A 26,418-nucleotide genomic window follows, 5' to 3' on the forward strand; every position below is an offset into this window, starting at 1 on the left:
AGCGGCGGAGGAAAAGATACAAGGAAAATTTGAACGGCCAGCAACGAGGTCCAAGCAGGAACGAGAGAGAAGTGTCCCGGTTCCGCCAAGACCAGCTGCCATCAAACGGCCAAGACCACAGGCAGAGGCGAAAAAGAAGGTATTCAAGGGTGACCGAACTGGAGGAAAAAGAAAGCTTCTAGAGGAAGAAACTGAGGGGCGAGCCCGCACAAGAAGGAGGATAAATCAAACGAGAATCTTCGCTACCTTCCAGGACTGGGCTCAGAAAAGAATGTCCGAATATCACAAAGATAAGTAAAATTTTATGTTACTTTGCAAACTTAAGTTAATCTTTCATTCTTACTGCAAGTGGCAGATTTCAAGAAGTTTTACCTCATGTGAGGTCTACCTTTATCGCCAAAAAGGCGAGAAATGAGTTGTTACCTATTTTGGTATTATGTTTTTCAATTACTCGCGAGTAAAACTAAAGTTGATGTATAATAGGAATGTGTAAATACTTGAATATTGTAAAAGTTATTGTATAAATTTTATTTAAAAGATTCTGGCAAGAAAGAAGTTTTGGTCTGAAAGACTTTTGAAATGTAGTGTTTCAATGTAGAAGAATTGGCACTTGCTTGGAAAAGAATAGAAGTTAACAATGTACTACTAATGTATGTTTTAAAATGCGTAAAATTAACGGCATGTTAATATGTTCTTATATACAATGTGAACTGTTATTTTAAATGTTAAGAAATACTGTGGTATGGTAAAAGGGAAAGTAATGCCAAAAAATTTTAAACTTATTCGTGAGACTGAAAAAAAAAAAAAAAAAAAAAAAAAAAAAAAGAGAAAAATATTGTGAATATGTGTTAAAGGTTGAATGAATGTAGTTAGGCTCTCTGACGCTACACTTCAGAGTTAGCCACTTTCAGAATAGTACCTCAGGGTTTAGAGAGGAAGATAGGGTGTGTTACGAGGTCTTGTTATGTTGAATTTTAACACGTTATTGTTTTGATTGTAGGAGGCAGTGTTGAACACTGGCACATAAACACATTCGTGTTCGGTGTTTTCTTTTACAACATATGTCAGAGAGCACGGGGAGAGGTAATTAAAATAAAGTCATGAATGGAATAAGAATGTAAGAGAAATATAAATATTCATGTTACTTGCCATTTCATTGCGTAACATTTCATTAAACTAGTTTTCCTTCCAGATCTCTGGAAGGAACCAGATTTGAACTAAGAAACTCCTGTTTATAGATGCAGTACAGATGAAAAATATTGTCCATGGAGTTGATAATGTAAAAACAATTTTTTTTTTAAAATTTCTAGTTTCTAGTGAGAAATGTTTGTAAAAGATTGGCCTCGCGTTAGATTCTAGAGCTAAAAGTTTTCAACAAGGTCGTTTTAGACCTCAGTTTCAAACTAATTAACTCTGGCGGGAAGTATGTAAGGATCTTAAGTTTTACTAACGTTTATTTTATTTTAAATCTTTACTATCACTTCTTATTTTCTACTTCCGGCCAGAATTAAAAGCTTTAACTTATTTATGCAAATTTGTTGGCGAACGCCAAGTACTTAAGTTGTGGCTTTTTGCCAAGCGTGAGAGAGGAAGGAGTTAGTCGAAGCAGGCCGCTTGCCTTAGCAGTTTTACTCGGTTGCTGGTTGCCTTCCAGGCCAGAGGTTTAATCCTCTTGACAATTTTAAACATATTGTAGTGTTAACAGTTCTCTGTACTACATACGGCTTCCTGTTAATATACGGCCAATCTTCCACGTAGGCCCTTGTTTATTATTCCAAAGTTAAGTTAGAGTTTAGTTAATATTTTTATATTCTTACGTTCAGACCACAAGTAGTTGGTCTCTGTATTCCGAAGTACGGAAATTATTGTAAAGAGTGAAAAAATAAAGGGTTTCGTATACCCTTCCTGTGTATCTTGTCTACTTCCTACATTTATTGAACATAGCTTTAGTAAGCTCCCTGTTCCGAGTCAGGTTCATGAATGTTCCCCAAGCAAGTAAGGCGGAACAGGGAACCTGATAGTGGCGCCCGACGAAGAAGAATAACCATGGCCGAGTTTCAACAAGAACCTGTGCTGCCTGCAGAAGCGGCTCAGAATCCAGAAATGCCAGCTGCCGCCCTGGAAGGATTTGGTTACATCGTCCAGACCATGCGCGCACCGATGAAACCAAAAGCAACATTTAATGGAAACTCACCGGTAACCAGTTTTTGGAAAAATTGGAGGACCACTTCATGATGTATCCCGTGCACGAGTTCCAGAAAGTTACCTTAGCTACCAGCGCTTTGAAGGGCCAAGCGCTTAATTGGTTCAAATGTATAGGCAGAAGTCTCTTGGGTCAAGCAGGAAGTCCCACCTATACTTACGAAAATTTCAAGACTGCCTTAGTAAAAGCCTTCCCTGTCGTAAGGGATCGTGTGAAATTAGAAACGGAACTTTTCAGCATATATCAGCAAAGAATCGAAAATCTTTCCACCTTTATTTTAAGAAAAATTCACGTCTTCAAACTCTTGTATGGAAACCGTCCGGATCCTGAGATAATTCAAGGGATTTTGCCGAGGTTACTTCCCCAATTACAAGACTTTATTGAATTAAGGCATCCGACTACACTGGAAAAGTTATTTGAGCTAGCAATCCAGTTTGAAAGTCGAAGAACGGCGGACATTGAAAGAAGACGCCAATATCAATAACGAAACCAATTTGGTGAGCCAAGACCACAGCAAAGTCAAGCACACGGCTACGGAAGCAAAGCGAATCAGTGGGCAAGGAAACCCGAGCATCCAAAAACAGCCGGCGAACGTCGACAGTTCAATAGCAATCCAGGAAAAAAGTCTCAAGGCCAGTGGAAAAAAGAAGGAAAGCATGGAAAGAAAAAAGGATTTAAACTAAAACGGATTTCTGCTGACGGGAGGGTGCGGAAATCCGAAGGCGAAGAAAACCCCTTTTCCTTCAAGTTAAATACAGTAATGGTGAAAAATTTGACTCTTCCGAAGATTGAAGTGTTGGTGAATAACATCCCAGCCACCGCACTCCTGGATACACGCGCGCAGTGCTCCTGTATGGCAGAAGATTTTTTTAGGAAGTATTTTCGGAAATACCGCATATATAATTCGGATAATACGACAGTGTTAGCTGCGCAAGGAGAAAGATGTAAGTGCATAGGTAAATTACCGCTATACGTTCGTATCAAGGACGAACAAGTAAAGGTTATGTTTTTTATAGTAAAGAATCTGCAAGCACATATTATCTTAGGGATAGATTTTCTTTCAGAGGCAGAAGCAACGCTGGATTTTAATGAAGCGTCCCTTAAGCTGACGATGAAACCAGTTCGAGAAGAAAAATCGGAACCGCCAAAGTTAAACCTTGACCACCTGCCTAAGGAAGAGCAACAAAGAATCCGACAAGTGGTAAGTGAATTTGCTTCGTTATTTAGTGATATTCTAGGATTTACTCAAGTTACTAACCATAGTATCGACACCGGAGATTCAATGCCAGTTCGCACAAAGCATACCGGTATGATAAGAATAAAGAAAAAATTATAGAATGGCACATTAGCGATATGCTACGTAAAAAGATCATAACGCCCATCTCAAGTAGTTATGCTCGCCCGATGGTTTTATGTAAGAAAAATAATGACTATCCATTAACACATCCAAAAAGGTGGCGTTTCGCGATTGACTATCGTAAATGAAACTCCATTTACGATAGTCAATCTAATAACTAAATATCCTATAAAAATCTAATAGCTAAATAATAATAACTAAATATCCGGTATATCCGTTACCTATTATTGAAGAAATTCTAAGGAACATAACGTCTACCAAATATATGACGATTTTAGATTTAACGACTGGTTATTTTCAAATAGGGGTTAGGCCTGAGGACGTGCCTAAGACTGCTTTTATAACCAAGTCTGGCACTTATGCATTTCTGCGTATGCCGTTTGGCCTTTCAGGGGCACCGGAAACATTTCAGCGATGTGACATTGTGTTAAGGCCTGTTCTTGGAAAGTCCACATTTATCTATTTAGACGATATCATTATTACTAGTGATAATCTGGACCAACATGTACAGGATTTAAGACAGGTGTTTTCTTTATTAAATGAGGCAGGTCTAAAAGTTAATGTCGAAAAGTGCAAATTTGCAGCCCCCGAATTAAAATATTTAGATTACAAAATATCTCAGAAAGGAATCGAGACAGACGAATCAAAAATAATCGCTGTGCAAAAGTATCCGCCGCCAAATACGGCGAAGAAGCTCTCTTCTTTTCTAGGACTTTGTTCATATTATAGGTCCTTTATAAAAGATTTTGCAGCTATTGCTGAACCATTGTTAAAATTAAAAAGGAAAAAGGCAAGATTCTCGTGGACGGCCGAAGCCAATAGTGCTTTCGAAAAATTAAAGCAAGCATTAAAGCAAGCCCCTGTGTTGAAATTTCCTGAAAAGGATGAGAATTTAGAAATTTCAGCGGATGCTTCGGATTATGCGGTAGGAGCGGTACTTTCGCAAAATCAGCAGCCCGTGGCATTTTTTAGTCGAACTTTAAATCAAACACAAAGAAATTATTCCGCGACCGAGAGAGAGGCACTTGCAGTTCTGTTAGCAGTGCAAAAGTTCCGAGTCTATTTTGGAAAGGCGCCAATAACAGTGTATTCTGATCATGCGGCGGTAACTAGATTGTACTCAGGGAAAAACTTATCCCCAAGGTTAATAAGATGGGCACTCAAGCTACAAGAATATAATCTGGTAATCAAGCACACCCCCGGAAAGGAAAATATCGTAGCAGATGCCCTATCCAGAATTAAAATAGATGAAGAAGGTAATACTGTAAAGGTGGCAATGCTCACAGCATGTACAATAAATTCCCGAGAAACTGTAATAACCGAACTGGGTAAGGACCCTGAGTTTGGAAACATTTATGAGTATTTAAAGGATCCTGAAAATTTTAGCCACCAAGATATTGTGGCGATAAGAAATAGGGCGGCCCATTACGAACTAATAGATGGTCTATTATTTTATACAAAAACTACAAATTCCAACAACGAATTTCGACCTGTTATCCCAGCTAGTCTTAGATTAAATATCCTGCAGGAGTTACATGACAGCCCTTTACCTTCTCATGCTGGTATTCGAAAAACTATCCAACGCGTACGCGAGGCAGTCTATTTTCCTGAACTGCAAAAGTTAACAAGGGCATATGTCCAGTCCTGCCCAACATGTCAAGCAGTTAATTATATTAATTTCCGCCCGGCCTAATAGTATTTTTAATAAATAATAATTTTCTATAATTTTCTAAATAGCATTAAATCGGAATTTCCAAATGAAATAATTGGCATCGATTTATTGGGCCCTTTCCCAAAAAGTCAGTTAAATAAAAGTCGGTATCTCCTTGTTATGGTTGATCATTTTAGTAAACGGACCGAAATTATTCCGACCGAAATTAAAACGAGCCTTCGCGAAATTAGTTACTGATTCTATTTTAAATAAATATATTTTAAAATACGGGGCGCCCCTAAAATTATATCGGATAATGGTCCTCAATTTGTAAGTAATATATTTGAAGACATGTGCCAAAAACTGGGCATACGTCATTTAAAAATGGTCCCGTATCGGCCGCAATCAAATATAGCGGAACGGGTAAATAGAAATATAGTGAAAATTATCCGAAATTATGTTAAAAATTTTCATAAAAGCTGGGATAACTATGTCAATGAATTTGCTTTCGCCTTTAGGACCGCAAAACATGATACAACGGGAAAAACTCCTGCTGAGTTATTTTTAGGCAGAATGATTATAACGCCGTTAGATAAATTATTTTATGTTCAACAAAGAGCCCCAGAATTTAAAATGCGTGATATAGAAAAATTAATTAAAGAAGCAAAAAAAGAACACTGAAGTAGCACAAAGAAAACAGAAGCTCTATTATGACATGAAACGACGGCGAATAACTTATAAAGTAGGAGATGAAGTATTAAAAATTAAGTATTCACTTTCTTCAGCACCAGAAGATAAAACCGCCAAATTTTTTCCACGATTTGAAGGACCATATGTCATAGAAAAAATAACTCAGGCTGTAGTGGTGTTAAAAGCCAGGAATGGTGAAACATGCTCCGCAAACATTGACCAAATAAAACCGTACTATGACCGTAATAAAATGCAAATATTTACAGATCTTTTGCAGGATCCGGCACGGCAGGCACAAGCTCCAGAGGTGGAACAACGTCAAGCACAAGGACAAGCCATTAGGAGACAGGAGCAATTGAAAAGAATGTTTCCCCGTTGGAAAATTGAAGGTAACAAGAAAAAGAAGCCGTTCCACCGACCACAAAAGAGAGCGCTCGACCACCCCCAGAATGAAGAAGGGAGAAGTACAACGAATGCAAAGAGAGCCAGGAGAAATAACGGCAACTATAACCCGGCTCCCAAACGGAAGATCTACTCATCGGACAGGACTCTCCGCAGCAAATGTCGCCGAACTGCGGAAGGGCCACCAGCGGCGGAGGAAAAGATACAAGGAAAATTTGAACGGCCAGCAACGAGGTCCAAGCAGGAACGAGAGAGAAGTGTCCCGGTTCCGCCAAGACCAGCTACCATCAAACGGCCAAGACCACAGGCAGAGGCGAAAAAGAAGGTATTCAAGGGTGACCGAACTGGAGGAAAAAGAAAGCTTCTAGAGGAAGAAACTGAGGGGCGAGCCCGCACAAGAAGGAGGATAAATCAAACGAGAATCTTCGCTACCTTCCAGGACTGGGCTCAGAAAAGAATGTCCGAATATCACAAAGATAAGTAAAATTTTATGTTACTTTGCAAACTTAAGTTAATCTTTCATTCTTACTGCAAGTGGCAGATTTCAAGAAGTTTTACCTCATGTGAGGTCTACCTTTATCGCCAAAAAGGCGAGAAATGAGTTGTTACCTATTTTGGTATTATGTTTTTCAATTACTCGCGAGTAAAACTAAAGTTGATGTATAATAGGAATGTGTAAATACTTGAATATTGTAAAAGTTATTGTATAAATTTTATTTAAAAGATTCTGGCAAGAAAGAAGTTTTGGTCTGAAAGACTTTTGAAATGTAGTGTTTCAATGTAGAAGAATTGGCACTTGCTTGGAAAAGAATAGAAGTTAACAATGTACTACTAATGTATGTTTTAAAATGCGTAAAATTAACGGCATGTTAATATGTTCTTATATACAATGTGAACTGTTATTTTAAATGTTAAGAAATACTGTGATATGGTAAAAGGGAAAGTAATGCCAAAAAATTTTAAATTTATTCGTGAGACTGAAAAAAAAAAAAAAAAAAAAAAAAAAGAGAAAAATATTGTGAATATGTGTTAAAGGTTGAATGAATGTAGTTAGGCTCTCTGACGCTACACTTCAGAGTTAGCCACTTTCAGAATAGTACCTCAGGGTTTAGAGATGAAGATAGGGTGTGTTACGAGGTCTTGTTATGTTGAATTTTAACACGTTATTGTTTTGATTGTAGGAGGCAGTGTTGAACACTGGCACATAAAAACATTCGTGTTCGGTGTTTTCTTTTACAACATATGTCAGAGAGCACGGGGAGAGGTAATTAAAATAAAGTCATGAATGGAATAAGAATGTAAGAGAAATATAAATATTCATGTTACTTGCCATTTCATTGCGTAACATTTCATTAAACTAGTTTTCCTTCCACATCTCTGGAAGGAACCAGATTTGAACTAAGAAACTCCTGTTTATAGATGCAGTACAGATGAAAAATATTATCCATGGAGTTGATAATGTAAAAACAAATTTTTTTTTTAAAATTTCTAGTTTCTAGTGAGAAATGTTTGTAAAAGATTGGCCTCGCGTTAGATTCTAGAGCTAAAAGTTTTCAACAAGGTCGTTTTAGACCTCAGTTTCAAACTAATTAACTCTGGCGGGAAGTATGTAAGGATCTTAAGTTTTACTAACGTTTATTTTATTTTAAATCTTTACTATCACTTCTTATTTTCTACTTCCGGCCAGAATTAAAAGCTTTAACTTATTTATGCAAATTTGTTGGCGAACGCCAAGTACTTAAGTTGTGGCTTTTTGCCAAGCGTGAGAGAGGAAGGAGTTAGTCGAAGCAGGCCGCTTGCCTTAGCAGTTTTACTCGGTTGCTGGTTGCCTTCCAGGCCAGAGGTTTAATCCTCTTGACAATTTTAAACATATTGTAGTGTTAACAGTTCTCTGTACTACATACGGCTTCCTGTTAATATACGGCCAATCTTCCACGTAGGCCCTTGTTTATTATTCCAAAGTTAAGTTAGAGTTTAGTTAATATTTTTATATTCTTACGTTCAGACCACAAGTAGTTGGTCTCTGTATTCCGAAGTACGGAAATTATTGTAAAGAGTGAAAAAATAAAGGGTTTCGTATACCCTTCCTGTGTATCTTGTCTACTTCCTACATTTATTGAACATAGCTTTAGTAAGCTCCCTGTTCCGAGTCAGGTTCATGAATGTTCCCCAAGCAAGTAAGGCGGAACAGGGAACCTGATAGTGGCGCCCGACGAAGAAGAATAACCATGGCCGAGTTTCAACAAGAACCTGTGCTGCCTGCAGAAGCGGCTCAGAATCCAGAAATGCCAGCTGCCGCCCTGGAAGGATTTGGTTACATCGTCCAGACCATGCGCGCACCGATGAAACCAAAAGCAACATTTAATGGAAACTCACCGGTAACCAGTTTTTGGAAAAATTGGAGGACCACTTCATGATGTATCCCGCACACGAGTTCCAGAAAGTTACCTTAGCTACCAGCGCTTTGAAGGGCCAAGCGCTTAATTGGTTCAAATGTATAGGCAGAAGTCTCTTGGGTCAAGCAGGAAGTCCCACCTATACTTACGAAAATTTCAAGACTGCCTTAGTAAAAGCCTTCCCTGTCGTAAGGGATCGTGTGAAATTAGAAACGGAACTTTTCAGCATATATCAGCAAAGAATCGAAAATCTTTCCACCTTTATTTTAAGAAAAATTCACGTCTTCAAACTCTTGTATGGAAACCGTCCGGATCCTGAGATAATTCAAGGGATTTTGCCGAGGTTACTTCCCCAATTACGAGACTTTATTGAATTAAGGCATCCGACTACACTAGAAAAGTTATTTGATCTAGCAATCCAGTTTGAAAGTCGAAGAACGGCGGACATTGAAAGAAGACGGCAATATCAACAACGAAACCAATTTGGTGAGCCAAGACCACAGCAAAGTCAAGCACACGGCTACGGAAGCAAAGCGAATCAGTGGGCAAGGAAACCCGAGCATCCAAAAACAGCCGGCGAACGTCGACAGTTCAATAGCAATCCAGGAAAAAAGTCTCAAGGCCAGTGGAAAAAAGAAGGAAAGCATGGAAAGAAAGAAGGATTTAAACTAAAACGGATTTCAGCTGACGGGAGGGTGCGGAAATCCGAAGGCGAAGAAAACCCATTTTCCTTCAAGTTAAATACAGTAATGGTGAAAAATTTGACTCTTCCGAAGATTGAAGTGTTGGTGAATAACATCCCAGCCACCGCACTCCTGGATACACGCGCGCAGTGCTCCTGTATGGCAGAAGATTTTTTTAGGAAGTATTTTCGGAAATACCGCATATATAATTCGGATAATACGACAGTGTTAGCTGCGCAAGGAGAAAGATGTAAGTGCATAGGTAAATTACCGCTATACGTTCGTATCAAGGACGAACAAGTAAAGGTTATGTTTTTTATAGTAAAGAATCTGCAAGCACATATTATCTTAGGGATAGATTTTCTTTCAGAGGCAGAAGCAACGCTGGATTTTAATGAAGCGTCCCTTAAGCTGACGATGAAACCAGTTCGAGAAGAAAAATCGGAACCGCCAAAGTTAAACCTTGACCACCTGCCTAAGGAAGAGCAACAAAGAATCCGACAAGTGGTAAGTGAATTTGCTTCGTTATTTAGTGATATTCCAGGATTTACTCAAGTTACTAACCATAGTATCGACACCGGAGATTCAATGCCAGTTCGCACAAAGCATACCGGTATGATAAGAATAAAGAAAAAATTATAGAATGGCACATTAGCGATATGCTACGTAAAAAGATCATAACGCCCATCTCAAGTAGTTATGCTCGCCCGATGGTTTTATGTAAGAAAAATAATGACTATCCATTAACACATCCAAAAAGGTGGCGTTTCGCGATTGACTATCGTAAATGAAACTCCATTTACGATAGTCAATCTAATAACTAAATATCCTATAAAAATCTAATAACTAAATAATAATAACTAAATATCCGGTATATCCGTTACCTATTATTGAAGAAATTCTAAGGAACATAACGTCTACCAAATATATGACGATTTTAGACTTAACGACTGGTTATTTTCAAATAGGGGTTAGGCCTGAGGACGTGCCTAAGACTGCTTTTATAACCAAGTCTGGCACTTATGCATTTCTGCGTATGCCGTTTGGCCTTTCAGGGGCACCGGAAACATTTCAGCGATGTGACATTGTGTTAAGGCCTGTTCTTGGAAAGTCCACATTTATCTATTTAGACGATATCATTATTACTAGTGATAATCTGGACCAACATGTACAGGATTTAAGACAGGTGTTTTCTTTATTAAATGAGGCCGGTCTAAAAGTTAATGTCGAAAAGTGCAAATTTGCAGCCCCCGAATTAAAATATTTAGATTACAAAATATCTCAGAAAGGAATCGAGACAGACGAATCAAAAATAATCGCTGTGCAAAAGTATCCGCCGCCAAATACGGCGAAGAAGCTCTCTTCTTTTCTAGGACTTTGTTCATATTATAGGTCCTTTATAAAAGATTTTGCAGCTATTGCTGAACCATTGTTAAAATTAAAAAGGAAAAAGGCAAGATTCTCGTGGACGGCCGAAGCCAATAGTGCTTTCGAAAAATTAAAGCAAGCATTAACGCAAGCCCCTGTGTTGAAATTTCCTGAAAAGGATGAGAATTTAGAAATTTCAGCGGATGCTTCGGATTATGCGGTAGGAGCGGTACTTTCGCAAAATCAGCAGCCCGTGGCATTTTTTAGTCGAACTTTAAATCAAACACAAAGAAATTATTCCGCGACCGAGAGAGAGGCACTTGCAGTTCTGTTAGCAGTGCAAAAGTTCCGAGTCTATTTTGGAAAGGCGCCAATAACAGTGTATTCTGATCATGCGGCGGTAACTAGATTGTACTCAGGGAAAAACTTATCCCCAAGGTTAATAAGATGGGCACTCAAGCTACAAGAATATAATCTGGTAATCAAGCACACCCCCGGAAAGGAAAATATCGTAGCAGATGCCCTATCCAGAATTAAAATAGATGAAGAAGGTAATACTGTAAAGGTGGCAATGCTCACAGCATGTACAATAAATTCCCGAGAAACTGTAATAACCGAACTGGGTAAGGATCCTGAGTTTGGAAACATTTATGAGTATTTAAAGGATCCTGAAAATTTTAGCCACCAAGATATTGCGGCGATAAGAAATAGGGCGGCCCATTACGAACTAATAGATGGTCTATTATTTTATACAAAAACTACAGATTCCAACAACGAATTTCGACCTGTTATCCCAGCTAGTCTTAGATTAAATATCCTGCAGGAGTTACATGACAGCCCTTTAGCTTCTCATGCTGGTATTCGAAAAACTATCCAACGCGTACGCGAGGCAGTCTATTTTCCTGAACTGCAAAAGTTAACAAGGGCGTATGTCCAGTCCTGCCCAACATGTCAAGCAGTTAATTATATTAATTTCCGCCCGGCCTAATAGTATTTTTAATAAATAATAATTTTCTATAATTTTCTAAATAGCATTAAATCGGAATTTCCAAATGAAATAATTGGCATCGATTTATTGGGCCCTTTCTCAAAAAGTCAGTTAAATAAAAGTCGGTATCTGCTTGTTATGGTTGATCATTTTAGTAAACGGACCGAAATTATTCCGACCGAAATTAAAACGAGCCTCCGCGAAATTAGTTACTGATTCTATTTTAAATAAATATATTTTAAAATACGGGGCGCCCCTAAAATTATATCGGATAATGGTCCTCAATTTGTAAGTAATATATTTGAAGACATGTGCCAAAAACTGGGCATACGTCATTTAAAAATGATCCCGTATTGGCCGCAATCAAATATAGCGGAACGGGTAAATAGAAATATAGTGAAAATTATCCGAAATTATGTTAAAAATTTTCATAAAAGCTGGGATAACTATGTCAATGAATTTGCTTTCGCCCTTAGGACCGCAAAACATGATACAACGGGAAAAACTCCTGCTGAGTTATTTTTAGGCAGAATGATTATAACGCCGTTAGATAAATTATTTTATGTTCAACAAAGAGCCCCAGAATTTAAAATGGGTGATATAGAAAAATTAATTAAAGAAGCAAAAAAAGAACACTGAAGTAGCACAAAGAAAACAGAAGCTCTATTATGACATGAAACGACGGCGAATAACTTATAAAGTAGGAGATGAAGTATTAAAAATTAAGTATTCACTTTCTTCAGCACCAGAAGATAAAACCGCCAAATTTTTCCCACGATTTGAAGGACCATATGTCATAGAAAAAATAACTCAGGCTGTAGTGGTGTTAAAAGCCAGGAATGGTGAAACATGCTCCGCAAACATTGACCAAATAAAACCGTACTATGACCGTAATAAAATGCAAATATTTACAGATCTTTTGCAGGATCCGGCACGGCAGGCACAAGCTCCAGAGGTGGAACAACGTCAAGCACAAGGACAAGCCATTAGGAGACAGGAGCAATTGAAAAGAATGTTTCCCCGTTGGAAAATTGAAGGTAACAAGAAAAAGAAGCCGTTCCACCGACCACAAAAGAGAGCGCACGACCACCCCCAGAATGAAGAAGGGAGAAGTACAACGAATGCAAAGAGAGCCAGGAGAAATAAGGGCAACTATAACCCGGCTCCCAAACGGAAGATCTACTCATCGGACAGGACTCTCCGCAGCAAATGTCGCCGAACTGCGGAAGGGCCACCAGCGGCGGAGGAAAAGATACAAGGAAAATTTGAACGGCCAGCAACGAGGTCCAAGCAGGAACGAGAGAGAAGTGTCCCGGTTCCGCCAAGACCAGCTACCATCAAACGGCCAAGACCACAGGCAGAGGCGAAAAAGAAGGTATTCAAGGGTGACCGAACTGGAGGAAAAAGAAAGCTTCTAGAGGAAGAAACTGAGGGGCGAGCCCGCACAAGAAGGAGGATAAATCAAACGAGAATCTTCGCTACCTTCCAGGACTGGGCTCAGAAAAGAATGTCCGAATATCACAAAGATAAGTAAAATTTTATGTTACTTTGCAAACTTAAGTTAATCTTTCATTCTTACTGCAAGTGGCAGATTTCAAGAAGTTTTACCTCATGTGAGGTCTACCTTTATCGCCAAAAAGGCGAGAAATGAGTTGTTACCTATTTTGGTATTATGTTTTTCAATTACTCGCGAGTAAAACTAAAGTTGATGTATAATAGGAATGTGTAAATACTTGAATATTGTAAAAGTTATTGTATAAATTTTATTTAAAAGATTCTGGCAAGAAAGAAGTTTTGGTCTGAAAGACTTTTGAAATGTAGTGTTTCAATGTAGAAGAATTGGCACTTGCTTGGAAAAGAATAGAAGTTAACAATGTACTACTAATGTATGTTTTAAAATGCGTAAAATTAACGGCATGTTAATATGTTCTTATATACAATGTGAACTGTTATTTTAAATGTTAAGAAATACTGTGATATGGTAAAAGGGAAAGTAATGCCAAAAAATTTTAAACTTATTCGTGAGACTGAAAAAAAAAAAAAAAAAAAAAAAAAAAAAAAAAAAAAAACAGAAAAATATTGTGAATATGTGTTAAAGGTTGAATGAATGTAGTTAGGCTCTCTGACGCTACACTTCAGAGTTAGCCACTTTCAGAATAGTACCTCAGGGTTTAGAGATGAAGATAGGGTGTGTTACGAGGTCTTGTTATGTTGAATTTTAACACGTTATTGTTTTGATTGTAGGAGGCAGTGTTGAACACTGGCACATAAAAACATTCGTGTTCGGTGTTTTCTTTTACAACATATGTCAGAGAGCACGGGGAGAGGTAATTAAAATAAAGTCATGAATGGAATAAGAATGTAAGAGAAATATAAATATTCATGTTACTTGCCATTTCATTGCGTAACATTTCATTAAACTAGTTTTCCTTCCACATCTCTGGAAGGAACCAGATTTGAACTAAGAAACTCCTGTTTATAGATGCAGTACAGATGAAAAATATTATCCATGGAGTTGATAATGTAAAAACAAATTTTTTTTTTTAAATTTCTAGTTTCTAGTGAGAAATGTTTGTAAGATTGGCCTCGCGTTAGATTCTAGAGCTAAAAGTTTTCAACAAGGTCGTTTTAGACCTCAGTTTCAAACTAATTAACTCTGGCGGGAAGTATGTAAGGATCTTAAGTTTTACTAACGTTTATTTTATTTTAAATCTTTACTATCACTTCTTATTTTCTACTTCCGGCCAGAATTAAAAGCTTGAACTTATTTATGCAAATTTGTTGGCGAACGCCAAGTACTTAAGTTGTGGCTTTTTGCCAAGCGTGAGAGAGGAAGGAGTTAGTCGAAGCAGGCCGCTTGCCTTAGCAGTTTTACTCGGTTGCTGGTTGCCTTCCAGGCCAGAGGTTTAATCCTCTTGACAATTTTAAACATATTGTAGTGTTAACAGTTCTCTGTACTACATACGGCTTCCTGTTAATATACGGCCAATCTTTCACGTAGGCCCTTGTTTATTATTCCAAAGTTAAGTTAGAGTTTAGTTAATATTTTTATATTCTTACGTTCAGACCACAAGTAGTTGGTCTCTGTATTCCGAAGTACGGAAATTATTGTAAAGAGTGAAAAAATAAAGGGTTTCGTATACCCTTCCTGTGTATCTTGTCTACTTCCTACATTTATTGAACATAGCTTTAGTAAGCTCCCTGTTCCGAGTCAGGTTCATGAATGTTCCCCAAGCAAGTAAGGCGGAACAGGGAACCTGATAGTGGCGCCCGACGAAGAAGAATAACCATGGCCGAGTTTCAACAAGAACCTGTGCTGCCTGCAGAAGCGGCTCAGAATCCAGAAATGCCAGCTGCCGCCCTGGAAGGATTTGGTTACATCGTCCAGACCATGCGCGCACCGATGAAACCAAAAGCAACATTTAATGGAAACTCACCGGTAACCAGTTTTTGGAAAAATTGGAGGACCACTTCATGATGTATCCCGCACACGAGTTCCAGAAAGTTACCTTAGCTACCAGCGCTTTGAAGGGCCAAGCGCTTAATTGGTTCAAATGTATAGGCAGAAGTCTCTTGGGTCAAGCAGGAAGTCCCACCTATACTTACGAAAATTTCAAGACTGCCTTAGTAAAAGCCTTCCCTGTCGTAAGGGATCGTGTGAAATTAGAAACGGAACTTTTCAGCATATATCAGCAAAGAATCGAAAATCTTTCCACCTTTATTTTAAGAAAAATTCACGTCTTCAAACTCTTGTATGGAAACCGTCCGGATCCTGAGATAATTCAAGGGATTTTGCCGAGGTTACTTCCCCAATTACGAGACTTTATTGAATTAAGGCATCCGACTACACTAGAAAAGTTATTTGATCTAGCAATCCAGTTTGAAAGTCGAAGAACGGCGGACATTGAAAGAAGACGGCAATATCAACAACGAAACCAATTTGGTGAGCCAAGACCACAGCAAAGTCAAGCACACGGCTACGGAAGCAAAGCGAATCAGTGGGCAAGGAAACCCGAGCATCCAAAAACAGCCGGCGAACGTCGACAGTTCAATAGCAATCCAGGAAAAAAGTCTCAAGGCCAGTGGAAAAAAGAAGGAAAGCATGGAAAGAAAGAAGGATTTAAACTAAAACGGATTTCAGCTGACGGGAGGGTGCGGAAATCCGAAGGCGAAGAAAACCCCTTTTCCTTCAAGTTAAATACAGTAATGGTGAAAAATTTGACTCTTCCGAAGATTGAAGTGTTGGTGAATAACATCCCAGCCACCGCACTCCTGGATACACGCGCGCAGTGCTCCTGTATGGCAGAAGATTTTTTTAGGAAGTATTTTCGGAAATACCGCATATATAATTCGGATAATACGACAGTGTTAGCTGCGCAAGGAGAAAGATGTAAGTGCATAGGTAAATTACCGCTATACGTTCGTATCAAGGACGAACAAGTAAAGGTTATGTTTTTTATAGTAAAGAATCTGCAAGCACATATTATCTTAGGGATAGATTTTCTTTCAGAGGCAGAAGCAACGCTGGATTTTAATGAAGCGTCCCTTAAGCTGACGATGAAACCAGTTCGAGAAGAAAAATCGGAACCGCCAAAGTTAAACCTTGACCACCTGCCTAAGGAAGAGCAACAAAGAATCCGACAAGTGGTAAGTGAATTTGCTTCGTTATTTAGTGATATTCCAGGATTTACTCAAGTTACTAACCATAGTATCGACACCGGAGATTCAATGCCAGTTCGCACAAAGCATACCGGTATGATAAGAATAAAGAAAAAATTATAGAATGGCACATTAGCGATATGCTACGTAAAAAGATCATAACGCCCATCTCAAGTAGTTATGCTCGCCCGATGGTTTTATGTAAGAAAAATAATGACTATCCATTAACACATCCAAAAAGGTGGCGTTTCGCGATTGACTATCGTAAATGAAACTCCATTTACGATAGTCAATCTAATAACTAAATATCCTATAAAAATCTAATAACTAAATAATAATAACTAAATATCCGGTATATCCGTTACCTATTATTGAAGAAATTCTAAGGAACATAACGTCTACCAAATATATGACGATTTTAGACTTAACGACTGGTTATTTTCAAATAGGGGTTAGGCCTGAGGACGTGCCTAAGACTGCTTTTATAACCAAGTCTGGCACTTATGCATTTCTGCGTATGCCGTTTGGCCTTTCAGGGGCACCGGAAACATTTCAGCGATGTGACATTGTGTTAAGGCCTGTTCTTGGAAAGTCCACATTTATCTATTTAGACGATATCATTATTACTAGTGATAATCTGGACCAACATGTACAGGATTTAAGACAGGTGTTTTCTTTATTAAATGAGGCCGGTCTAAAAGTTAATGTCGAAAAGTGCAAATTTGCAGCCCCCGAATTAAAATATTTAGATTACAAAATATCTCAGAAAGGAATCGAGACAGACGAATCAAAAATAATCGCTGTGCAAAAGTATCCGCCGCCAAATACGGCGAAGAAGCTCTCTTCTTTTCTAGGACTTTGTTCATATTATAGGTCCTTTATAAAAGATTTTGCAGCTATTGCTGAACCATTGTTAAAATTAAAAAGGAAAAAGGCAAGATTCTCGTGGACGGCCGAAGCCAATAGTGCTTTCGAAAAATTAAAGCAAGCATTAACGCAAGCCCCTGTGTTGAAATTTCCTGAAAAGGATGAGAATTTAGAAATTTCAGCGGATGCTTCGGATTATGCGGTAGGAGCGGTACTTTCGCAAAATCAGCAGCCCGTGGCATTTTTTAGTCGAACTTTAAATCAAACACAAAGAAATTATTCCGCGACCGAGAGAGAGGCACTTGCAGTTCTGTTAGCAGTGCAAAAGTTCCGAGTCTATTTTGGAAAGGCGCCAATAACAGTGTATTCTGATCATGCGGCGGTAACTAGATTGTACTCAGGGAAAAACTTATCCCCAAGGTTAATAAGATGGGCACTCAAGCTACAAGAATATAATCTGGTAATCAAGCACACCCCCGGAAAGGAAAATATCGTAGCAGATGCCCTATCCAGAATTAAAATAGATGAAGAAGGTAATACTGTAAAGGTGGCAATGCTCACAGCATGTACAATAAATTCCCGAGAAACTGTAATAACCGAACTGGGTAAGGATCCTGAGTTTGGAAACATTTATGAGTATTTAAAGGATCCTGAAAATTTTAGCCACCAAGATATTGCGGCGATAAGAAATAGGGCGGCCCATTACGAACTAATAGATGGTCTATTATTTTATACAAAAACTACAGATTCCAACAACGAATTTCGACCTGTTATCCCAGCTAGTCTTAGATTAAATATCCTGCAGGAGTTACATGACAGCCCTTTAGCTTCTCATGCTGGTATTCGAAAAACTATCCAACGCGTACGCGAGGCAGTCTATTTTCCTGAACTGCAAAAGTTAACAAGGGCGTATGTCCAGTCCTGCCCAACATGTCAAGCAGTTAATTATATTAATTTCCGCCCGGCCTAATAGTATTTTTAATAAATAATAATTTTCTATAATTTTCTAAATAGCATTAAATCGGAATTTCCAAATGAAATAATTGGCATCGATTTATTGGGCCCTTTCTCAAAAAGTCAGTTAAATAAAAGTCGGTATCTGCTTGTTATGGTTGATCATTTTAGTAAACGGACCGAAATTATTCCGACCGAAATTAAAACGAGCCTCCGCGAAATTAGTTACTGATTCTATTTTAAATAAATATATTTTAAAATACGGGGCGCCCCTAAAATTATATCGGATAATGGTCCTCAATTTGTAAGTAATATATTTGAAGACATGTGCCAAAAACTGGGCATACGTCATTTAAAAATGATCCCGTATTGGCCGCAATCAAATATAGCGGAACGGGTAAATAGAAATATAGTGAAAATTATCCGAAATTATGTTAAAAATTTTCATAAAAGCTGGGATAACTATGTCAATGAATTTGCTTTCGCCCTTAGGACCGCAAAACATGATACAACGGGAAAAACTCCTGCTGAGTTATTTTTAGGCAGAATGATTATAACGCCGTTAGATAAATTATTTTATGTTCAACAAAGAGCCCCAGAATTTAAAATGGGTGATATAGAAAAATTAATTAAAGAAGCAAAAAAAGAACACTGAAGTAGCACAAAGAAAACAGAAGCTCTATTATGACATGAAACGACGGCGAATAACTTATAAAGTAGGAGATGAAGTATTAAAAATTAAGTATTCACTTTCTTCAGCACCAGAAGATAAAACCGCCAAATTTTTCCCACGATTTGAAGGACCATATGTCATAGAAAAAATAACTCAGGCTGTAGTGGTGTTAAAAGCCAGGAATGGTGAAACATGCTCCGCAAACATTGACCAAATAAAACCGTACTATGACCGTAATAAAATGCAAATATTTACAGATCTTTTGCAGGATCCGGCACGGCAGGCACAAGCTCCAGAGGTGGAACAACGTCAAGCACAAGGACAAGCCATTAGGAGACAGGAGCAATTGAAAAGAATGTTTCCCCGTTGGAAAATTGAAGGTAACAAGAAAAAGAAGCCGTTCCACCGACCACAAAAGAGAGCGCACGACCACCCCCAGAATGAAGAAGGGAGAAGTACAACGAATGCAAAGAGAGCCAGGAGAAATAAGGGCAACTATAACCCGGCTCCCAAACGGAAGATCTACTCATCGGACAGGACTCTCCGCAGCAAATGTCGCCGAACTGCGGAAGGGCCACCAGCGGCGGAGGAAAAGATACAAGGAAAATTTGAACGGCCAGCAACGAGGTCCAAGCAGGAACGAGAGAGAAGTGTCCCGGTTCCGCCAAGACCAGCTACCATCAAACGGCCAAGACCACAGGCAGAGGCGAAAAAGAAGGTATTCAAGGGTGACCGAACTGGAGGAAAAAGAAAGCTTCTAGAGGAAGAAACTGAGGGGCGAGCCCGCACAAGAAGGAGGATAAATCAAACGAGAATCTTCGCTACCTTCCAGGACTGGGCTCAGAAAAGAATGTCCGAATATCACAAAGATAAGTAAAATTTTATGTTACTTTGCAAACTTAAGTTAATCTTTCATTCTTACTGCAAGTGGCAGATTTCAAGAAGTTTTACCTCATGTGAGGTCTACCTTTATCGCCAAAAAGGCGAGAAATGAGTTGTTACCTATTTTGGTATTATGTTTTTCAATTACTCGCGAGTAAAACTAAAGTTGATGTATAATAGGAATGTGTAAATACTTGAATATTGTAAAAGTTATTGTATAAATTTTATTTAAAAGATTCTGGCAAGAAAGAAGTTTTGGTCTGAAAGACTTTTGAAATGTAGTGTTTCAATGTAGAAGAATTGGCACTTGCTTGGAAAAGAATAGAAGTTAACAATGTACTACTAATGTATGTTTTAAAATGCGTAAAATTAACGGCATGTTAATATGTTCTTATATACAATGTGAACTGTTATTTTAAATGTTAAGAAATACTGTGATATGGTAAAAGGGAAAGTAATGCCAAAAAATTTTAAACTTATTCGTGAGACTGAAAAAAAAAAAAAAAAAAAAAAAAAAAAAAAAAAAAAAAAAACAGAAAAATATTGTGAATATGTGTTAAAGGTTGAATGAATGTAGTTAGGCTCTCTGACGCTACACTTCAGAGTTAGCCACTTTCAGAATAGTACCTCAGGGTTTAGAGATGAAGATAGGGTGTGTTACGAGGTCTTGTTATGTTGAATTTTAACACGTTATTGTTTTGATTGTAGGAGGCAGTGTTGAACACTGGCACATAAAAACATTCGTGTTCGGTGTTTTCTTTTACAACATATGTCAGAGAGCACGGGGAGAGGTAATTAAAATAAAGTCATGAATGGAATAAGAATGTAAGAGAAATATAAATATTCATGTTACTTGCCATTTCATTGCGTAACATTTCATTAAACTAGTTTTCCTTCCACATCTCTGGAAGGAACCAGATTTGAACTAAGAAACTCCTGTTTATAGATGCAGTACAGATGAAAAATATTATCCATGGAGTTGATAATGTAAAAACAAATTTTTTTTTTTAAATTTCTAGTTTCTAGTGAGAAATGTTTGTAAGATTGGCCTCGCGTTAGATTCTAGAGCTAAAAGTTTTCAACAAGGTCGTTTTAGACCTCAGTTTCAAACTAATTAACTCTGGCGGGAAGTATGTAAGGATCTTAAGTTTTACTAACGTTTATTTTATTTTAAATCTTTACTATCACTTCTTATTTTCTACTTCCGGCCAGAATTAAAAGCTTGAACTTATTTATGCAAATTTGTTGGCGAACGCCAAGTACTTAAGTTGTGGCTTTTTGCCAAGCGTGAGAGAGGAAGGAGTTAGTCGAAGCAGGCCGCTTGCCTTAGCAGTTTTACTCGGTTGCTGGTTGCCTTCCAGGCCAGAGGTTTAATCCTCTTGACAATTTTAAACATATTGTAGTGTTAACAGTTCTCTGTACTACATACGGCTTCCTGTTAATATACGGCCAATCTTTCACGTAGGCCCTTGTTTATTATTCCAAAGTTAAGTTAGAGTTTAGTTAATATTTTTATATTCTTACGTTCAGACCACAAGTAGTTGGTCTCTGTATTCCGAAGTACGGAAATTATTGTAAAGAGTGAAAAAATAAAGGGTTTCGTATACCCTTCCTGTGTATCTTGTCTACTTCCTACATTTATTGAACATAGCTTTAGTAAGCTCCCTGTTCCGAGTCAGGTTCATGAATGTTCCCCAAGCAAGTAAGGCGGAACAGGGAACCTGATAGTGGCGCCCGACGAAGAAGAATAACCATGGCCGAGTTTCAACAAGAACCTGTGCTGCCTGCAGAAGCGGCTCAGAATCCAGAAATGCCAGCTGCCGCCCTGGAAGGATTTGGTTACATCGTCCAGACCATGCGCGCACCGATGAAACCAAAAGCAACATTTAATGGAAACTCACCGGTAACCAGTTTTTGGAAAAATTGGAGGACCACTTCATGATGTATCCCGCGCACGAGTTCCAGAAAGTTACCTTAGCTACCAGCGCTTTGAAGGGCCAAGCGCTTAATTGGTTCAAATGTATAGGCAGAAGTCTCTTGGGTCAAGCAGGAAGTCCCACCTATACTTACGAAAATTTCAAGACTGCCTTAGTAAAAGCCTTCCCTGTCGTAAGGGATCGTGTGAAATTAGAAACGGAACTTTTCAGCATATATCAGCAAAGAATCGAAAATCTTTCCACCTTTATTTTAAGAAAAATTCACGTCTTCAAACTCTTGTATGGAAACCGTCCGGATCCTGAGATAATTCAAGGGATTTTGCCGAGGTTACTTCCCCAATTACAAGACTTTATTGAATTAAGGCATCCGACTACGCTGGAAAAGTTATTTGAGCTAGCAATCCAGTTTGAAAGTCGAAGAACGGCGGACATTGAAAGAAGACGCCAATATCAATAACGAAACCAATTTGGTGAGCCAAGACCACAGCAAAGTCAAGCACACGGCTACGGAAGCAAAGCGAATCAGTGGGCAAGGAAACCCGAGCATCCAAAAACAGCCGGCGAACGTCGACAGTTCAATAGCAATCCAGGAAAAAAGTCTCAAGGCCAGTGGAAAAAAGAAGGAAAGCATGGAAAGAAAAAAGGATTTAAACTAAAACGGATTTCTGCTGACGGGAGGATGCGGAAATCCGAAGGCGAAGAAAACCCCTTTTCCTTCAAGTTAAATACAGTAATGGTGAAAAATTTGACTCTTCCGAAGATTGAAGTGTTGGTGAATAACATCCCAGCCACCGCACTCCTGGATACACGCGCTCAGTGCTCCTGTATGGCAGAAGATTTTTTTAGGAAGTATTTTCGGAAATACCGCATATATAATTCGGATAATACGACAGTGTTAGCTGCGCAAGGAGAAAGATGTAAGTGCATAGGTAAATTACCGCTATACGTTCGTATCAAGGACGAACAAGTAAAGGTTATGTTTTTTATAGTAAAGAATCTGCAAGCACATATTATCTTAGGGATAGATTTTCTTTCAGAGGCAGAAGCAACGCTGGATTTTAATGAAGCGTCCCTTAAGCTGACGATGAAACCAGTTCGAGAAGAAAAATCGGAACCGCCAAAGTTAAACCTTGACCACCTGCCTAAGGAAGAGCAACAAAGAATCCGACAAGTGGTAAGTGAATTTGCTTCGTTATTTAGTGATATTCCAGGATTTACTCAAGTTACTAACCATAGTATCGACACCGGAGATTCAATGCCAGTTCGCACAAAGCATACCGGTATGATAAGAATAAAGAAAAAATTATAGAATGGCACATTAGCGATATGCTACGTAAAAAGATCATAACGCCCATCTCAAGTAGTTATGCTCGCCCGATGGTTTTATGTAAGAAAAATAATGACTATCCATTAACACATCCAAAAAGGTGGCGTTTCGCGATTGACTATCGTAAATGAAACTCCATTTACGATAGTCAATCTAATAACTAAATATCCTATAAAAATCTAATAACTAAATAATAATAACTAAATATCCGGTATATCCGTTACCTATTATTGAAGAAATTCTAAGGAACATAACGTCTACCAAATATATGACGATTTTAGACTTAACGACTGGTTATTTTCAAATAGGGGTTAGGCCTGAGGACGTGCCTAAGACTGCTTTTATAACCAAGTCTGGCACTTATGCATTTCTGCGTATGCCGTTTGGCCTTTCAGGGGCACCGGAAACATTTCAGCGATGTGACATTGTGTTAAGGCCTGTTCTTGGAAAGTCCACATTTATCTATTTAGACGATATCATTATTACTAGTGATAATCTGGACCAACATGTACAGGATTTAAGACAGGTGTTTTCTTTATTAAATGAGGCAGGTCTAAAAGTTAATGTCGAAAAGTGCAAATTTGCAGCCCCCGAATTAAAATATTTAGATTACAAAATATCTCAGAAAGGAATCGAGACAGACGAATCAAAAATAATCGCTGTGCAAAAGTATCCGCCGCCAAATACGGCGAAGAAGCTCTCTTCTTTTCTAGGACTTTGTTCATATTATAGGTCCTTTATAAAAGATTTTGCAGCTATTGCTGAACCATTGTTAAAATTAAAAAGGAAAAAGGCAAGATTCTCGTGGACGGCCGAAGCCAATAGTGCTTTCGAAAAATTAAAGCAAGCATTAACGCAAGCCCCTGTGTTGAAATTTCCTGAAAAGGATGAGAATTTAGAAATTTCAGCGGATGCTTCGGATTATGCGGTAGGAGCGGTACTTTCGCAAAATCAGCAGCCCGTGGCATTTTTTAGTCGAACTTTAAATCAAACACAAAGAAATTATTCCGCGACCGAGAGAGAGGCACTTGCAGTTCTGTTAGCAGTGCAAAAGTTCCGAGTCTATTTTGGAAAGGCGCCAATAACAGTGTATTCTGATCATGCGGCGGTAACTAGATTGTACTCAGGGAAAAACTTATCCCCAAGGTTAATAAGATGGGCACTCAAGCTACAAGAATATAATCTGGTAATCAAGCACACCCCCGGAAAGGAAAATATCGTAGAAGATGCCCTATCCAGAATTAAAATAGATGAAGAAGGTAATACTGTAAAGGTGGCAATGCGCACAGCATGTACAATAAATTCCCGAGAAACTATAATAACCGAACTGGGTAAGGATCCTGAGTTTGGAAACATTTATGAGTATTTAAAGGATCCTGAAAATTTTAGCCACCAAGATATTGTGGCGATAAGAAATAGGGCGGCCCATTACGAACTAATAGATGGTCTATTATTTTATACAAAAACTACAGATTCCAACAACGAATTTCGACCTGTTATCCCAGCTAGTCTTAGATTAAATATCCTGCAGGAGTTACATGACAGCCCTTTAGCTTCTCATGCTGGTATTCGAAAAACTATCCAACGCGTACGCGAGGCAGTCTATTTTCCTGAACTGCAAAAGTTAACAAGGGCGTATGTCCAGTCCTGCCCAACATGTCAAGCAGTTAATTATATTAATTTCCGCCCGGCCTAATAGTATTTTTAATAAATAATAATTTTCTATAATTTTCTAAATAGCATTAAATCGGAATTTCCAAATGAAATAATTGGCATCGATTTATTGGGCCCTTTCTCAAAAAGTCAGTTAAATAAAAGTCGGTATCTGCTTGTTATGGTTGATCATTTTAGTAAACGGACCGAAATTATTCCGACCGAAATTAAAACGAGCCTCCGCGAAATTAGTTACTGATTCTATTTTAAATAAATATATTTTAAAATACGGGGCGCCCCTAAAATTATATCGGATAATGGTCCTCAATTTGTAAGTAATATATTTGAAGACATGTGCCAAAAACTGGGCATACGTCATTTAAAAATGGTCCCGTATTGGCCGCAATCAAATATAGCGGAACGGGTAAATAGAAATATAGTGAAAATTATCCGAAATTATGTTAAAAATTTTCATAAAAGCTGGGATAACTATGTCAATGAATTTGCTTTCGCCCTTAGGACCGCAAAACATGATACAACGGGAAAAACTCCTGCTGAGTTATTTTTAGGCAGAATGATTATAACGCCGTTAGATAAATTATTTTATGTTCAACAAAGAGCCCCAGAATTTAAAATGGGTGATATAGAAAAATTAATTAAAGAAGCAAAAAAAGAACACTGAAGTAGCACAAAGAAAACAGAAGCTCTATTATGACATGAAACGACGGCGAATAACTTATAAAGTAGGAGATGAAGTATTAAAAATTAAGTATTCACTTTCTTCAGCACCAGAAGATAAAACCGCCAAATTTTTTCCACGATTTGAAGGACCATATGTCATAGAAAAAATAACTCAGGCTGTAGTGGTGGTGTTAAAAGCCAGGAATGGTGAAACATGCTCCGCAAATATTGACCAAATAAAACCGTACTATGACCGTAATAAAATGCAAATATTTACAGATCTTTTGCAGGATCCGGCACGGCAGGCACAAGCTCCAGAGGTGGAACAACGTCGAGCACAAGGACAAGCCATTAGGAGACAGGAGCAATTGAAAAGAATGTTTCCCCGTTGGAAAATTGAAGGTAACAAGAAAAAGAAGCCGTTCCACCGACCACAAAAGAGAGCGCACGACCACCCCCAGAATGAAGAAGGGAGAAGTACAACGAATGCAAAGAGAGCCAGGAGAAATAACGGCAACTATAACCCGGCTCCCAAACGGAAGATCTACTCATCGGACAGGACTCTCCGCAGCAAATGTCGCCGAACTGCGGAAGGGCCACCAGCGGCGGAGGAAAAGATACAAGGAAAATTTGAACGGCCAGCAACGAGGTCCAAGCAGGAACGAGAGAGAAGTGTCCCGGTTCCGCCAAGACGAGCTGCCATCAAAAGGCCAAGACCACAGGCAGAGGCGAAAAAGAAGGTATTAAAGGGTGACCGAACTGGAGGAAAAAGAAAGCTTCTAGAGGAAGAAACTGAGGGGCGAGCCCGCACAAGAAGGAGGATAAATCAAACGAGAATCTTCGCTACCTTCCAGGACTGGGCTCAGAAAAGAATGTCCGAATATCACAAAGATAAGTAAAATTTTATGTTACTTTGCAAACTTAAGTTAATCTTTCATTCTTACTGCAAGTGGCAGATTTCAAGAAGTTTTACCTCATGTGAGGTCTACCTTTATCGCCAAAAAGGCGAGAAATGAGTTGTTACCTATTTTGGTATTATGCTTTTCA

This window comes from Stegodyphus dumicola, chromosome 4 (genome assembly GCF_044657685.1).
Source record: "Stegodyphus dumicola isolate Sdum_Otavi_A_Nest chromosome 4, ASM4465768v1".
In the NCBI taxonomy this organism is placed as follows: Eukaryota; Metazoa; Arthropoda; class Arachnida; order Araneae; family Eresidae; genus Stegodyphus; species Stegodyphus dumicola.